The 13807-nt window shown below is 41.2% G+C and overlaps 1 protein-coding gene across 5 annotated transcripts in view; it reads right to left on the bottom strand.

Annotated features, from left to right (window-relative positions):
• RAPGEF5 (Rap guanine nucleotide exchange factor 5) overlaps positions 1–13807 on the bottom strand; it is a 156459-nt gene that overhangs the window by 48750 nt on the left and 93902 nt on the right. The window lies entirely within an intron of this gene.

Below are 13807 nucleotides of genomic sequence, written 5' to 3'. Positions count from 1 at the left end.
TTTCACTCCATCAACACTGGCAGTTGCTCCTTGGAGTTCCATGGGGCACAGAGAAATCTGCTTGGCCAAGGTGTAAACTGCATCTTTCCGCACAAGCATATATGAATTCAACGCAGTGTTTAGGATAAAGGTAAAAATCACAAACTGCAGTAAAAAAATATGATACTGTATTTAACTGGGTCTCTGGCTCATCTGCTCCATGACCATGTTTCACCATTTTAAACAACAACATCTGGCCATGACTAGCATTTGCTACCACCTTTCATTTCTATATCTCTTTTCGGCCATAAGTGTCAGCACAGCTTTTCTAAAATGTCCTTTATTTTTCTAGTGTACAGAGAAAGGGAGGGAGGTATGAGCTCAGCAGAAGCATGAGGTACCTGCCAAAGCTGAGAGAACGAACACAGTGTTCTCACTCCAGTTCTGCTCATCTCTCCCCAGTCCCATGCAGACAATATCAGTGCATTTGATCTCCTGCCAGTGAGGCCAAAACCACCAAATATGAGATTTAGATGGTGATCCCACTGCAAGTCACTTTTCCCTACCATACTTCCAAACTCTTTTCAAACTAAATAGGCTAACAGCAGCATAGTTTCTATTTCCCTTCAGCATTTCTTTTTTTCTTTCTTATTTCTTAAGGAAAGAAAAGCTTTTCCAGCTGAAATGTCTGTTCAACTGTCTGTCAGTCTTCTTCTCCCTTACCTTTGAATCTGTTGACAGATTTTGACCACATTTGAGATAGGGCATCAAATTCTCAAAGGTACTATGTTCCTATAATTAATGAGGGCAAGTGCATAGGTAAAAGAGAGAGACAAATTATTGTCTCATTGAAGAAAGGCTGCCATGTAAGCACAGCTATGCTTGTAGACATGAAATAACTCCGCTAGAAGTTATCACTTCATCTCTGCTGCTAGTAGGATTGTGGGTTTTTGATTAAAAGATACAATCTCAAATACTGGGACTGCTAGCATCACTGAGACAGTCTCCTTATTTAAAATTCTGCAAACTGTGTCCATACCCAGTTTCTCTAACAAGGCTTCCTGTCACTGCTGTTCCCATCTCTCTGCTGCACCAGGTTGCTGGGTCCTCTCTTAATAAACCGTACAAAATCATGGAACAGGGCACTGCTTCTTACTTTGTGTTTGCAAAGCACCAGTCACAAACCCTGTGTCTTCTGAATGCCTGTATATATGTAAAATGATAACTCATTATCTTTCTGCATTTGTTTCTGCAAAGATTTTTTTTTTTTTCATTCAACTGTTTTGGTTATTCAGCCAGTCATTAAGGCCAATTATAAAATCCTTTTTTTTTTTTTTCTTACTAAGAAGCAGTATCCTTTCTATATCACTCCCTGGCTGGTCTATGGAAAATCATCAACAACATGACAACAGTCTCCTCATATAGACTGCAATCACAGGTCCGTGGCTGCAGCCCAGTAGACACTTCCACTGCATGTAACACTATAGCTTCTTTCAGGCCACAAAACAGCGAGAATACGTTTATTTAGAGAAGGTAGCAAGGCTTTCTTTTAAAGTAAGACTCTCAGGATTATGCGCAACTCTTCACCGAGCTAAATACTTCTTATATAAGAACACATATTTGAAAACAATTTTCCAAATCAGTTTTTAGAAACACATCATGGATTACAGTAAATATAAAGGAGCTGAAATCAATTCCATTGGAGATGCTGTTTTAAAGACATGGCTGCCCACGTCCCAGAAGGACAATGAAGTATAATATGCAAGCTCATTTAATCACTGTATCCAATTACAAGGAGGAATAAATCATCACACACATGCCTATGTCTGAATTTTAAAAAGTAAATAAATCATGAACAGTCCAACCAAACACTGGGAATCTCTGGATTTACAGAGTAGCAGGGGAAGCGGTACATTTACTTCCCATTTGAAATGAATGTCCAAAAACTATTAACAACATCTCATTATTTAGGGATAAATACAAAAGCTGTCCTTTTTTCTTTATTCAGTGTGGAGCTTGATCATACAGAGCTGCCATTCTCTGCAGTAGGTAACAAAATCCTGACAAACACTGACCTCAACAGACCCTGCAATACAGTCTAATGACAGACATTGCTAATCCCTCTGCCTTGATTCACACCCAGGACTTCCCTAAACCACAGGAGTTTGGAAGAGAAGCTGGCACTGCTAACACTCTGAATAATGTTACTTTGGGCAACTGCTCCTGCCCTGTGCCGTAAACTCGTTCATGCCAGACCCACATGACAGTACTGTCTAGGAGGATCTCGATTCTCCCCATATGTCAAGAAACCCCAATACAGCAGTTTCTTGCAAAGCTGATGGCATCTTCATGTTTTCATACACTTTTAGAAAATTGTTATTAAACATCTATCACTGTTTGTAATCAGGAGCGTAGCTCTAGCTTCCCAAATTGCACCTTATTTACCTCAATCCCGGAACAAGTTTCCAATTCTTTAAACTGACATGTTATATCAAATGCCCTGTGGCCCATCTGCACTTCAAAACCCTCACCTGAGTAGGAAGACAAGAATCTCATTAATACTAACAGAATACGTATGCAAATATCAAAGGAAAAAAAATAATCAAAATATATACATAAGCTCCATAAGCCACCCATGTGATGCATTGCAACTTTTGCCCAGAGAGATGGAACATTCCTTCTCTAAGCCAGGGAGAAGGGAGAGGACAGTGAGGAGCCTGCTGCAGAGCCAACGCTGTTTCCTTGCAGTCAGGCTGTCCTTGAGCGAGCCAGAGGTCTGTGCCTGTTTTAAGAATTACTCAGCTGCCCCTATGCAGCATCTCTGTTCATCCTCATGCAGCTGGAGATGGATGCAAGGAGCTCTTTCACCTGTCAGGATGCGCGGGGGGTGGTGTGGGTGTGCATGTCCTGAATTTCTAAGTCATCCAGTTGTTGCCTCCCTGCCACTGCTTGCAGGCACATACTGGGAAGGCTATTTTCCAGCTGTCCATTACAAAGTTACCTCTACAAACAGCAATGGAAGAATGTAAAGAGAAGCTGCAGTGACCTTAACAGCTAAAATGTTTTAATTTGGCCATTACAGGTGGTTTCCATGCTTTGGGGCATGCAAAACATCAGTCACTGCTGCTTTAAGACTTTGAATAAAACCCCCCCTTGACAACAGGGATCTGACAAATGCTATTTGTCTGTGATTGTTTTTCACTGCTGTTTGTTTGCTTGCCGTGGCTGTGCATCCCCTGTGATGTACTGACAGTAACAACAAACAAAATCCCATGGACAAGGCTCCTGTGGGGCAGGGAACGAAACCCAACAAGGGTTTCATTCTTGCATTGATGCCAGGGCACTGAAATCATGACAAGGAAAGAACAAAACCAGTATCTGGCTTTCTGTTTTGAGCTGCAGTTGTTCCTAGAGAGCTCAACCAGCCCTAAATCCTAAGAAATGAGGATGAGAGAGGGTAAAAGAAAGGCTGCTTGGGGAATCAGTAGAGACAGTGGGCAGGAGGAGGAGGAGGGATAATGGCAGGGGGGAGATGCAGGGTGCAGAAAAAAAGGGAAAGAAATTGAAAAGGTATATTGAGGTATAAAGGCCTCTAGCAGTCCCAGGTCAGACTGCATGATTTCGCCATGATTGCATCCTTGATTCTGGCAATTTGTACCTTCATCAAAACTCAACTTCAAGGAAAGGAATAAAAACCGCAATGCAACCTCAATGTTGCCACAAGAAAGCCCAAGTTTTTTATTACCAGCTTCCATCAAAATTAGATGCATCAGTGCTGCCACTTTATTCACATTGATCTCTTTCTCTCGTCCTCTTACCCCCCAGTTTTTTTGCCTTCAGTGTCCTTGAAAACAAGCCATCACACTTTCACTCCAGAGAGCACTGATTTGGTTTCAGAAGGATCTCACAAGCATTTCTGAACTAAGACAAGGTCATCTTGTGATCTCAGCCTGGCTCAAAAGACAGCAATGCAAGCTGCTGCCACAGCTACAGCTCACCTCGGTATTTTTCACCTTGTCTAAAAGATGGGACAAGCAATTTACTTTATTGCAGTAACTGATGCTATTCCGAAAAGCGCTTTCTGCCAGAACCAGCTCTACTCCATGAGTGTAACTGACATCTCGAGAAACCTTTGGCTATCAAAGTGGTGTAATTCTATTCCTATTTCAATCTCTGAAAGGATCAAAATTGACTTTAAAAAAAAAAAAAAGAGAGAAAAAAAGAGAGAGAGAATTGTCTCCAATGCCAATTACATAGACTCTCCTAAAAGGTGTTATATACCTCAGCTGATACCTAGATGGATCAAGCCTTTCCTTCTTAAAAAGTGACAGCAATTGAAGGCCTGCATTATAAGCTTACCAATTGCAGTTAATGCACAAAGCTTCTAAATTTATGCCAAGCGTATCCTGCTCCATTATCTCCTTTTTATACAGCCATCTCTGCTCTCACAGAAATGTTCCTGCTACAACCATCTATTCCTACATTCAACAGCCAATCTTCTGACTTGCCTACTGCAATTAAAACCCAATAAGATAACATAAACCCCAGCAGAATCTCCCGCCAAACTCATCCAGCACATAGCAGTTCTGGCCTTCAGTAGCTGCTGCCACAGCTGCTCTTTCCCCTCTTTTTTCCTTGGATGTGACAGAGAAGGCAGCAGCCAGCATTAGAACAAGGCAGAACCAAGGCAAGGTAGAGCCAGACTCTGCATTCCAGATTGTGTTGCCACCAGTTTGCAAATAGGTCCTGGGTTGTGGCTTTTTGTTCTTAATTTCCCTGGGCATCCTCTAAGCGCAGGGATTTACAGAAACGGTAAGGTGGGAAAGAAAAGAACTGCATCAGCAGACCATGCAACAAAATATCACCTCATGGTAGAACAGGCATCTCAGTAAAATAATGGCAACTGTATTTTTGTTATAGCCAAAACCAGCCCCATTCCTGCTCACAAAAAGATCCAAGTTTGCTACTTCCATACTACCATGAAACCGTTTGAACTCAGGGCACATTAAGAAGGATTGCAGGGGAAGGAGGAATTAACAGCATGAGAGTAAGTTTAGTTCACAAGGGAGAAAAAAAGCAGCTTTGAAGAACAGATTTCTTTCAGATTCCTAATACACAACCTCAAAGCACAGGTCTTCAGTGAATCCATCCTTCCACCCTGCAGGCGAGGAATGAACACGTTCTTTATATTCCTCATAAAATGTTAATCTCACAAAAAAACCATTGTATTGTAGCGACTTTGAGCACTGTAAACACTGGAATTCAAATCCTGAAGACAGTGAGTGAACTGTATTCTTGGACTTAAAGATGCAGCAAGCATTTCAAGATACAGTTTTGCATCTTCAGTATTCTTACGCAAAATATTCCCCACCCTGTGAATGCTTCCTACCGAAAAAAAAAATAAAAAAAAAATCTCAATTTCAGAGCAGCATTTCCAAGTTTTATAACATTACAGTGAGTCAGCTCTTGGGAAGAAGTGCTTTGTTCACCAAAACCAGCTTCTGACTTCACAGCCATCTCACTAAGTGCTAATAGCAACACATGAGTCATTAATGGATAAACACATCTACTTATGTCGGCAGGTGGTGAATCTGTTGTGGAAGAGGAAGACAAAAAGAGAGTACCAAAGACAGTTTTTCAGCAGTCTGTGGGTCAGGGTTTGACATTAAAGTCTTAAGAAGGAAGGGAAGGAGAACAATATTGAGTGGCAAAGATGAGTAAGTACCCAGGAAAGATGGGAGACCTGTGGTGAAGGGCATCACGTCTAGTGTTCCTGAAGGACTGCATGGTCTGTGGCTCCCGCTGAAGGAACAGGATGTGCAGACACTTCATAAGAAGCAGTAACATTGGTATTTCAGTTTTGTATTTCCAGTTCCTAGTCTAAGTAAACTGACCTGCCAACCCACACATCATCTGCTCCTATTCCTCTTGTGCTACTCTTAAAAATCTTCTTGCTTTTTCTCTAGTGGGAACCACAGCTTTGAGATAACTGTATGTTTTATAATTATTCAGCTTCAATACTTCATGAGCCACATCCTGGGAAAACATGGGACTGTATTTGGGGCTGAGAGGATGTAGAAAGTTATGTCATCTTCATACTAGGAGTTGTTCACTCCCTTCATACACTTTACATTTACTGGCTTGATCCTACTACTGCAGGGGAATCGATCTCCAGCAGACAGAAGTCAGTAAGAATTACCACAGTTCAGACTCATTTCAGAATTTGGCTGTGACTTTTTGCTAAGCCTCAATCAATATTGACTTGCTTTGCCTTTGATGTTTTTACAGCTCACTAGAACCAGTATGACATTAGGTGCAACAGAAGGGACCTGGCCTGCTTTGTCTGCAAAACTGCAGCTATGGAACTGACCCAGCCTCCAGGGTAACACTGAAGCCAGATAGGCAATCAACCCAAGTGGCTGTCCTACTCCTAAGATGACATATCCTCTGTCAAGAGAGATCTAATTGGCATCATCACTGTGCAGTGATTCACTTTTCCTGTTTGCCTTTCATGGTCTTCTGTCCTAGACATCTGACCTGGGAACACCAGTTATTTGTGCTAGATTTGATACTGACCAGCCACACTCAGGTGATTAGAGAAGGACCCAGAGTAAGGCAGAAACCAAGAGGCAACCTCTACTACTCCTTATAACTAATATACAAGCATTTAAAATGAAAAAAATGATAACAAAAACCAAAACAGAACCTTTTGAGATTTTTTTTATCCCTTCTATACTCACTTCTTGGCTTAACAACACAAGACAATCAGCAACTACCAAAAGCCCTACTCCTAAAAAGATTCTAAAAAATATTTCTCATATATACAAATATACTTCTTAATAATCTCAGCTACTTCATACATGTGTTAATTGAGAAGTTTATATGGCCATATATCCTTTCCTATATTTGAAAAATTTACTCCACTGGTTTGGCAATTCACTTGTATCACCTAGACTTCCAATGTAACTAAGGTGAAAATGATTTTAAAAGTAACTTATTAGAACTCTACAGTCACAGAAACCTTACCAAATTCCCAGTGTCACAACAACTTGTCTCACAGGCACCTCATCAAAGCTTTTATGTCACCGAAGTCTATTTTGCAGTATGAAAAATAAACACACTCTGCCTTTTACGACTTAAAAACCAACAAATTAAAACACATTATCACTGTCAGAAGAAAATCACTGATCTTCACCCCTAAAAAAGTTCTCCTGCTAGACGTCCACTTCCCAATTCCTTTATGCTTAATCCACTAAGATCATCAACCCCCCTCATACTATCTACACTGCACACCTTCATAATAAATGGTTTCACACTAGGCTTTCATGACGGCTTCTTATCACTTTCTCACACAGCAAATGGTGGCAACTAGTTATAATGAACCACAGAATTGCAGAGAAAAGGTTAAGGAAGCAAGAATGCTATGATCTAATTGACTATAATATACAGTATCTAGCTTTTTCGTCTGCACATTTGACTCAAGCACAAAACACATTACACACTTACGGTCCTACCATCTCCCCAAGCTATTCTTGTACAGGGTACAAAAGAATTATTTAAGTGCCTAAGATGGCAAAAGATGCTTATGTGCTCCTGGACATACTGAAACCATATATTTGTCTGATGGCTACCTCAGTTCCTTTTGCTCCGTGAAAGGGTCTGCTACGCTAGGCGTGCTTACACCATGAAAACTATTTATGGTGATAAACTGAAAAAATACCATCAGTATCTACACAAAGAGTCCTGATCACTAAGGATGTTCATCATTTCCATGCTGCCTCTAGTTTTCCCATCATTGGATATGGTGGTGAGACATTTCAGGAGCAGCATTCCCAGATTCCACCTTTCCAAAGTTTGCCCTAAACAAGCTTGAGTGCTCAAGTGCAATAAAAAAAAAACAAACAACCTTTTTCAGGCTCTGAGTCCTTATTTCCCTGAAATAACTGTCTGAACTCCTGCCAGGAGACAGCATCTTAGACATATTCCCCTTGCTGGTATTTCCTATTAGCTTAGGCACCACAGCGTGTAACGCACTGTCTGTGGTGAATTTCAGACATGGCACTCCTTCTGCAAGCTCATTCAGCTCACTAGTGTGACAGAAAATAAGCCTACCAAAGGAAAAAAAAAACCCAAACCCATATATATATATATATATATATATATATGTAGTTTCCTAAGATACTTAGATCTCCTTGGCACAAGGTCAAACCAAGTACAGCAGAGAAGAAGGGGCCATGTGGCAGTGAATAGGAGGACAACTGGAGGATGTCAGATCTTCCCATTTGAAGCCAGTATCACCGCTGACAGCCTTGGTCCCAACCTCATGCTATTCCCAGGGCTTGTGCACCTCCTGTCCCAGCTCCAGCCCCCACCTCACCATTTGCAAAGCTCTTCAGCAGATACCTGTTCACTCTGCTGCCAGCTGAACTAATAAGCCACTCGTGAAATAGAAGCAGGTCTTTGACAGGAGCCAACAGAGGATGCCCAGGGGAAGGAAAAAAAAACAAAGAAAAGGACAAACAGTTAACTTTCTCCAATATAAAACCCCATCTTCCAGCACCTGGCAGCGTAGATTTTCCACGTGGGAAGTTGTATCGACACCACTGCAGTGATGAGATTTTGCCTAGTCTGTTTTTTAAACCATTCCAAACTTCAGCTCCCACAAAACTTCACAACAACTAATTTCATGGTTTAGCTGTGCATCATATCAGAAAATAACTTCTCTTTATTATTTATTAACCAAGTAATTTCATTGTTTTAAAACGCTTCTCACATAATGAGAACAATGAATAATCTTTCCATACTCCCCTTCCTCACTCAGTTCATAGTCTCATAGATCACTCTATGCCTCCTTTACACAAATTGCTTTTTTATGAACACCAGAACTAGACTATTTATTCTTAGATGTATTTAATCTATATTTCTAATCATGCTTGCTGCCTTTTTCAGTCTTTTTTCAGTTCATTTACAACGTTTCTGAGCTGGGGGAGAAGATGGAAGCAAATTATACATACCATGTTACACAGTTATACAATGGCATAACTATGGTCCTATCTTATCTTCTCTCCTAATTGCCCCAAATACTGTTCCTTTTTGATCAATGCAGATAAAAAATTTCCAAGAACTACCCACGCTATCTCCAAAGACCTATTTTTTGCATATTAGCCAATTCAGCACCTCTGCTGGATATGTATAACACAGATTTCCTTTTCTCCACGTTAGAAAACGCATTACTTAGCATTTTTCAAACTTCAATCTCATCTGCAATTTTATCATGCAGCCACATAGAGTTTTATTTCTTTCATCTTTCTTCAGCCACAGGGCTGGTTTGAGGGGGCCCACTCCTAACTCATCTTCGCAGTCCTACAGTGCCCTGTTCCTACTACTTTCACAAAGTTATTTTTGAGTTGGATAAGCTTCCCGATCTAACTCACATTGCAGAGACATCTAATCAAAGTTTGCTAGTACATTGACAGGACAACACAACTGCTCAAACAGGCTGTCACAAGCGAGGAAAATGGGGCGTACAAGAACATAATCTTGCAGAGCCACCAAAAGTGAAGCCTTGGCTTCGCTTATTATGAGACCCTCAACCATTTAATATTATCAGCACATGCTATTACCCCAGTTTTCATTCCACATTCAGCAGCACTCCAGTCTTCACTAGCAACTGCTTTCCATTTCAAACACTGACAATTTACTCTTGCCTTTCATTTTCTCTAAGTCATCATCAGTCCTGAAAAGCATCTTCTTCCTCATCAAAAGGATTTTTAAATTTCTTTAAGGATTTTTGGTTAGTATCAACCAGGACTAGTTCTCTGCACGGGTCCACTACAGAATCCCATGACAGGCTGTAAAGGCACAGAGGAACCAGTGCAAGGGCAGGAATGAGTGGTGGGAGAAGGCTGAGCTGCTTCTTTTGACTACATCACCAGTTTATGCTGGAATAATGCACTGGTAAAATGACAACGTTATTACTTAGATGTTCCCCCAAACAGAACCATTTCTTTTAACAGGCATCACATTTTTCACCTTCCTCTGCCACTGAAGCTGATCTATATGATAGATTGCACAGGATTGTTAGGAGTTCAGCAATCTCATATCTGAGTTCCTTTAGAAGTCTTTGGGGAGTAACATTTGATCCCAGTGATTTGTTACTATTCATTTTATTGATTTATTCTAAACCTATTTTTACTGGCATCCCAATTCAAGACAGCATAGGCTCATGCTGCATGAAGCAATGCTCCTCTGGAAGAATTTTCCCAAGTTCTCTCACACTGAGGTAAATCACCAATTTAGCTTTTCTGCTGTTCTTAGGCTGATGTTGTTCCATGCACTCTGTTAAACTCTTACTTCTCTCTGATGGACATGACAGTAATACGCATTTAGCCCACTCAGTTCACCAAGGTTTTCTTTGGGGAAAAGTTTACGACATCCCTTAAAATTATGACTGGTAAGAGGAAGGACTAGCAGGCATTTATTCTCTCCATCCTAAAAACCGGAAGAGAGGATCACAAAGTGTTGGGAAAATATTTATTCTCCTTGATATCAGTCCACATGCATCAGATACTGCCACACGATCAGCATGAGTGTCACAGGAGCACAGTTTTTAACACTTTTGACTCATCAGCAATAAAGCACCGTGAGCAAGAGTCCTAACAGCACCCTTTCTAGCTAAGAAAGAAAACAAAAAGATACCAAAAAGCAATCAGACTTTTTTTTTTCCTTGGATTATTAAACTAAAGACAATACCTAGAAAAGGCAGAGCTGTATCTCTTTTTTGCAATATCATTTAACAGCTGACTACAATCAGCTTATGCAAGACAGTACTATTCTCCTGAAAGGTAACATGCAGTTCCACAGAGGTAGTTCCACCAAAGCCGTGTCACTGGTGCAAGTGTAGAAACAGAATGGACTTACAGGACAAAGAGACATGGTCTGAAAGCCCCTTCTAAGTTACACTACGATCCTTAATCTAAAATTGCATGTGTGTGACAGGGAAGTGTTCCCACTAATCCAAGGATCATGCACAGTCCCAGATAAGGTGACACAGCCTGGTAGAAAGGTCATTACTCCTTTCTTTTCCTCTTCCTAAGAAATCCAGACCATAATTACACCTTTCTGCATCTTTCGGCTACATCATGAGGGTTCATCCTCTTTTTCTCTCCCACTAACCCTCCAGACTTTTCATTATTTGCCATCCTAACTTCCGTAATAGCTTAACAAAAGCATCATGCTTCCCCCCTTGTCACAATCCCTTCCACCCAGTCCACTAAAAACTGACTGACTTAAGACTGACTTATCACATTGCTCCAGTCTTTCCCTTCCTCATTTACATACCTTCTCCAGATCTCCACTGCTTCTTGCTCTCAAAGACCTTCACAAATCTATCTCCTCTTCTTCCTACTCATTCCCTAAAATGAAACCCACAGTAGGGAGCTATAAGACAGGCAGTGTCATTAGATGCAATGAGGAAGATCATGTTCTGCTTTGGCAATGTTCCACACAAACTGCCTGAGAGGGGAGACCAAATGGCCTGAAGGAAATGATCTGAGGGATCCAGGCAGCCCTGAAGAAGTAGCAGTGGATGCGATGATCACTGTGTCATTCCAAAAGCTAACAAACATTGAATACAAACACTGTGAGGCAAGATGATACATTTGAATGGGGACTAGTCAGAGGATACTCCAAAAACTAGATCAGGATAGTATCCAGAGAAGAAAATGCTGCTAATGCCCAAGAAATAAAAGTTTTTCCAGAAGAGGACAACAATTTTGAAAGAAATGTTGTAGTCATTGGGAAGGGATTAGAGATCCTGGGATTCTAAGATTAGGGCTCTTGGAGATTACTTGTTCAAATCCCCATCCTTGACAAGGATTAGCCCAGGAGGTATGACTCGCATTTTCTTCTGCCTGTATATTGATGTATTTGAAGTGTTTCACCCTGTTCAATTCTAAAAACTCCAAACTGCCCTCTAAAGTACACACTCAGCAGACATCCCCCAGCAATTGCAACAGCTTCAGAGATGACTCAGAAAAACTGTTCCTTATAGAAATCTAAAATTTCCAGTCATCTCATGGTAGGAAACAAGAACAGTCTTCTTGGAGGTTGATACCTTACAGGTTATTCTAACTCAGTGAGATGAAAAGTTTCTCACTTTGAGATGGAAGGCTGGCAAGACTTTGTTACTGGCAAGCCCAGATTTAAGATGATGCTACAAGAACTCACATATACTCTCTGACTTAATCATCACCAAAAAACTCAATCATTAAACTGTTATTAAGTACCTAAGCTTAAAGAGTCTTGCAGATCTCACGCTTTCAAGACATCCTTGCCTACAGAAGTCATCTGAGCAGTAGATTAGTCTAGCTGTGCACACTGCAATGTCTGCTTCAGTGTCCTCAGATGCTGGAATGTGTTTGGCAACATCACAGACACTAGGACTCTTCTTCAGGTCGGGTAAGAGAAGTTGTCCCCAGCTATTTTTTACAGAAGGGGATGCCAATGCAGAGTGCTTAAGGCACCTCACTACAGGTTTAGTAGCAACTGAAGGGAGCATTGAGGCGTGGGCTGGATCCCAGTAAAGTTATTCCAGCTCAGCCCCAAAGCTTCCCTTCACTCACCCAGCTGTGAGTATTACCTGCTGGCTTGGGCTAGAAAACAGAGGATGGCTGGAAGCATGGTGCATCACTCAGCCATGTCAGTGTTTATAAAAGCAGTGCTCCATGACCATGTTAGCCCCAGGAAATAGTGCATTTTTTGTTAATGACCATAGAGGGCTGCACTTATGATTTGTTATACAAAGGATGGGAATGAAAACATGCAAAGCATCCCTCCTTGGGAAGCTGTGCAAAGGGTCAAACAGGACAACAGCCCCCTGCTCACCAGCCTATGTATGAACAGCTCTTTCTCATGTTCTTTCCAGACACAAATAAGCAAACCGGGTTGGGGGCTGCAGGGAAAGCAGGACGCCAAGGAAGTTATCCTGGCAAACCAACAGCAAGAGCAGCGGCTGGGTACAACAACATCATCCTTTTATGTTCCACAAATCTATGTCTGCTAAAACACAAGCCTGCAGGACCCTGCAACTCAACCGTCCTCTGAGATGCGCCAGATTGGAACTACTTAAAATACAAAGAAGAGCAAATCCAAGCACACAAACAGCAGAAGAAAGCTCTCAGGTGAACAAAGATGTACATATGTACAGTCGATACCCCATACTTCCTCAAGCCTAACGCCACAGAATCTGCAAAACAGACTAGTTAAAACCATTACAGGAGCATCCGCCGCATAAAACACTGGGAAATATAACTCCCAAGTGTTTTATTTTGACAAAGTTCTGTATTAGTAAACAAACAAAGTCAGAAGAAAACAGTATATGACAAGTACCCTTGAGGAAGTGGAGGGCCCTGGGCAAGGTTTAACACACTTTCGTAATGGCAAAAAACTGAATCCACACCTACTTTGTTCTCCATGGGATCCAGTTAACCCTGGTTACAGGGCAGACCTAATCGTTTCTTTCTAAAAGGAGTTACGATAAGACAGAACAGGTGAGGGGAAGCCAATCGACCTCTAAATACATTACCATCTGCTCACAACTAGGCAAGCAGTGGTTTACCATTTGTTCTGAGGCCAGTTTACCAGCCCCTCTCTGTAACAATGAAAACGATGTTGGGAAGGAGAGAGAGCAAAGAGGAAAGAGTGAGGACGTACACAGCATCTAATGTTTTATGCAATGAGTGCATTGTATTTACAAACACTAGAAGACTAAGCAGAATGTTAGTGAAAGTCTCATTGTTTTTCAGCAAGATTGTGAGCTTACAAAAGA

This window comes from Phaenicophaeus curvirostris, chromosome 6, assembly GCF_032191515.1.
Source record: "Phaenicophaeus curvirostris isolate KB17595 chromosome 6, BPBGC_Pcur_1.0, whole genome shotgun sequence".
NCBI lineage: Eukaryota > Metazoa > Chordata > Aves > Cuculiformes > Cuculidae > Phaenicophaeus > Phaenicophaeus curvirostris.
Note: the sequence above shows the minus strand (reverse complement) of the source record. Positions and strands in the feature narration are given on the sequence as shown.